A 4,778-nucleotide genomic window follows, 5' to 3' on the forward strand; every position below is an offset into this window, starting at 1 on the left:
GGTCCTGACCTTGCTATTTCTAGAACATTCTGGGCATTAAGCCAGAGCCTTTGTGGTTACAATTCCCTCTGCCTGGAGTGCTCTTCCTCCCCATCTGTCTCGTGTGGCTCTCTGACCCGCCTCAGGCCAGGACCACCCTATTTTAGTGGCCACACCACACTACCAGCATGCACCATTGCCTGGATTGCAAATGATGCCTGACATAACAGTGCTTTAAAAAAAAAAAAACTTTCTAAATTTGTCAAACACATACCCAAGGTAGAGAAGAGTTTAATGGCTTCCCTGTCCCCGGCGCCAGTGTCAGTAGTTCACGGCTGATCTATTTCCTCTTTATTCCCCCCACTGCCCATCACTTTGATTTATTTGGACTCAGACATCAATGGTCTCACCATGAGTATTTGCAGAGGTCTCTTGTTTCTCTTTGGATCCTCTGCAAGGGTGGGGAGGGATTTGGGGTCTGTTCTAATCAGTGTTGGATATCTGATGTCTAAAACAATGCCTGGCACCTAGTAGCTCCTTAGTGGATATTTACTAAGTGAATAACTCAGGTAAGTTAAAAGAGGACTAAGGATTGAATTGGTCCTTAGGGGATTTAATACCAGAGAGGTATTAAATTTTATTCCAAAGAGTCAATTCTCACTTGAGAGCTATTTCAGAGAGGCTGGAGTGCTGAAGAGCCTAAATTGACATAGTTAAGGGATGGGGGGAAAGGAACCAGAAATGATGAAGAGGAGTTTTAGATACGTGGGGACAGAAAATAGGACTTGAGGTCCAGAGAGCATTTTTAAGATGAGAGAAATTCCAACATGCTCATATCCACTGGGAATGATCCAGGGAAGGAGAAGGTGAAGACCAGAGTGAGTGAGGACAGTTCCTTTAGTGACATCCACAAATGGTTATATATTCTGCATAACAAATCAACCCAGAACATAGTGGCTTCAGATTGCAGTAACAGGGTCAGTGGCTCAGGAGCTGAGAAGCAGCTTAGCTGGATGGTTCTGACTCAAGGTATTTTTTATTCTTCCCTGTTCTAAATCCTTTGCCCCCTTCCCCACCACCACCAAGTTCACCCATTAAATTGATTTCACATCCCACAAATGGCTTTAAAGGCTGGGATGTAGCTTCATGGCAAAATGCTTACCTCACATACAGGAAGCCTTGGGTTCAATCCCCAGTTCCAAAAGAGAATAGCTAAAACGGAGACCCCAATCACAAATGGCTCCAAACCCAAGTTGAGGTTCACTGCTTACTACCCGAATAGACTGATTGTAACTCTTGGACTCCATTTCTGCTTACACTCCCCAGGTGACCAGAAACCTTCACAGGAATTCTCCTCATGCCTTATCTCCCTTCCTCCCACCCCTCAGGGTTCCACGGACACGTTTGCTCCCGGTGGCCGCTCCATCCCTCTTGGTAGCCCACCTTGAGTCCCCAGGCGTCCACCCCAGCTCTCGGAGCAGGGTTGCCTGGCCTCCTCCTCCACAGCACTGGCCTCTTGTCTGTTTGCTTGTCTGTCCTCGGTTCCCGTCCGGCGTCTGTGGCTCCTCACTCCCCCAGCCGGTTGTGCTCCAGGATTTCTTCCTTAGGCCTTTCATCCTCCTGGGGTCACCTCTCCAGTGTTCCACCTACCAAATGTGGCCGGTGGCATCTCCATCTCAGCGTCCTCAGAATAAGTCTTCCTGCCACTCACCTTCCAGACTCATTGTCTTCCTGGCCCCCGATGACCTGAGGCAAAAGGCACGGTTCATTCAGGCACTGTCGGTGGCTGGGCAGAGGGCCCTGCTCTCCTGGAGCTTCCCTCTGCACAGGGAGACAGACAAGTCCTGTCGTCGCAGGGCTGATGGGTGATGCGGGTGAGGAGAGCTGCCACGGGCCTGAAGGAATCGTGCTGGCACCAGGATGGGCTGTAGGCAAAACGTGGTGGCCACAAGGCCAAGGAGAATGTTCTAGGCAGAAAACTAGAGCTGCTCAGAAGCCCTCAAGGGCTTGTGGAACATGGTTCTGGCTCAGTGGGTCTGAGGTAGGTCTAAAGAATGAGAATGTCTAATGTCACGCACAGTATGGCTGGCCCAGGTCCACCTCCTGAGGGCCACGAGGCTGCAGCAGAGGCCCAAGACGAGGTGTACCTATGCTAAGGAATGGGCTTTGGCCACTCTGGGTGGCACAGGTGGAGAATTCATAGGAGGGGAAGGGGCAGGTGCAGCTGGGTTTCAGATTCTTGTCCCATGAAATACAAGGGTATGTGCTGGCCTCCTGGGCCTCTGCGGGGCTCTGCAGTCTTGGTCCTGCCACCCTGTGCACCGGGTTCTCTGCACAGATCGTCCACCTCGGCGCTTCCCACCCCTGCCACCTCTGCTCCCTCGACAGCTCCTGACCCAGCAGCCTTCGCACACAGATGACCACACAGTCTGGGATCCCCAGCCGTGGCTGATCCCCAACCCTGGGAAACGCTAATCCTTTAATGATGGAGGACTTTCAAAATTCAGGATGGAGTCTGATTCGTAAAAACAGAAGGAAACAGAGGAGACTTAGGTCTGGCCTGGACTTGCTCATGGCTGATCTGCCAGTTAGTGGCAAAGTCACTTAACTCACCCATTCCTTGGTGTCTGCATCTGTAAAATGGGTTTAATAGTATCTGTCCCCTAAGGACTTCAGAGGATGTTTGTGAGCTTAATGAGTGAGGCCTATTAAGCTCAGAAGAAAGGTGTAGCTAAATACAAAGCTCTGTTATAATTAGCTCTCAGGTTCTCCAAGCCAGGTCACATCTTGTTTTAAGAGGGTTACCATGACGACACATTTGTTTGAAAAACGCATGTTTAAAAGGCATGGCCATAAATCTCGCCATAATAGGTGAATTTCACTGGTTTCTCTTAATTGGGAGCCACATCGTCCCTTACTAGTTGTCACATGGCGAAAGCTAGCTGTTGCTGCTGGCTGCTAACTTCTGTCTCTGCACCCTACAGGGGCAGGACCTGTGGTCACTCTCCTGAGCACATTGTAAGCATTGTCGAACCAGTGAATTTACTCTGTAGGCTCAAGGTGACTCTGGGCTGCCTGGCATGAAGGCAGTCCTGGTATTGATGCTGATTGTGCTCCAAAAAACCAACAGGAGACGTATGTATAGGAAGAAATTTATTATAAGGAATGAACTCAAAATTATGGAGGCTGAGAAGTCCCAAGACACAAGCTGGAGACCCAGCAGAGCCAACAGTTAGGTTCTGCTCCTACCATACCAGGCCGAAGACCTAATGTCTCAGACCAAATCTGAAGGTAGGAAAAGGCCAGTGTCCCAGCTTCAGTGTCAGGCAGAGACAGCAGACTCCCCCTTACTCTACCTCGCCTTCTGTTCAGACCCCCGAGGAGTTAGGTAAGACCCGCACGCACTGGGAGGAGCTCTCTGCTTTGCTCAGTCTGTGGACATGACCTAGTCAAGCTGGCCCAGAATTAACCATCCCACCAACATGTACTATACTCCGATGATGCGACTTGAGAAGCTGGTCCTAAATGCTATGTTATCTCATCTGATTCTTAGGTTTGGATTGAGCTCCTCTGGTTGCTAGCTCATTGACCCAAGGCACAGTTCTTCCCCCCTGGGCCTCAGTCTCATCTGTAGCATGGGAGTGATAATAGTCCCTACCCCACAGATAACATCAACAACAGGACCCCCACACAAGGCATCCAAGTATGGCGAACCTCGTTATCCTCGTTTCACAGGTAGGATTCAGAGCCCCGCCCAAGGTCCATGGCTCCTTCACAAACCTTGATCCATGGGTCCTGTTGTCCTGCCACCAGGTGGCAGATGCCCTGGGCCCAGTGGTGCTGGGTGAGTGCCTGTCTCAGTACTTAGGGCTGATATCCCTGCCCAGTCACTATGACAGTGCTCACAGGCACCCCAGCAGAAGGAGGAGCATGAGCACCCACATTTAGTGGTATTCGTGGAATCATGAGCACAAGGAAGTCGGGGAAAATCCAGGTGGAGAGGCAGCTGCTGTAGCCGTTCCCAGCTAGGGAGCCCTCCGGCCACCTTCAGTGGCAGCCATGAGAAATTGCCCCTCTGTATCCGTTTGAGAAGGTGGGTTGGAGCAGACTTAGGAGACTCAGGCTTTGCACCACTAACTCAAGGGGAGGGTGCTGGAGGACTGAGGGGAAGGTCCAGAATAACAGAGCGAGGCAGCTGGGTGCTAAGCTCAAATCTGGTTTCATGGGCCCTGACGCCCATGTAGGATGGGGGTATGCCAAAGAAGCCCCGGGCCGAGGGGTGAAGACCTGCATGGTGGGAGGCAGAGCCAGAATTTGGAGGCAGTGAGGCCAACCAGAAGTCCTCGCATATCGGGCCTCGCAGTGGCAGCTGGGGACCAAAGGGATTTGGCCACCTCATCAAGAGGAGCTGAGCTGGAAGGAGAGCTGGACGGGCAACAAGGGACTGGGGTCTCACGCCAGGGACTTCTTCGAAGATGAGAAGAAACCTCAGTGCGAGACGCACAGGCACAAGCGTGACACGCGGCCGGGCCGGCCTGCCCGCCACCAGCCCTGGGCACAGTGAGCTGGGAGCTGCCCCCACCCCTCCTCCTGGTCACTTATGGCGCCTGCTGGCAGGCCCGCTGAGGGGCAGCGCCCACTAACGGTGCGTTATTCCAGACCTGGGGGCTTCTCTTCACCCATGAGAGGGACCAGGAGAAGCTTTGAGGAGTCATGTAAGACATTTCTGCTGGAAAATCTTTCCCTCGGGGCTTGGCCTAGCAAACAGGGTCATCACTTAGTGGAGGGGAGCTGCTCAG

The sequence above is a fragment of the Ictidomys tridecemlineatus genome, chromosome 12, assembly GCF_052094955.1.
Source record: "Ictidomys tridecemlineatus isolate mIctTri1 chromosome 12, mIctTri1.hap1, whole genome shotgun sequence".
Classification (NCBI taxonomy): domain Eukaryota; kingdom Metazoa; phylum Chordata; class Mammalia; order Rodentia; family Sciuridae; genus Ictidomys; species Ictidomys tridecemlineatus.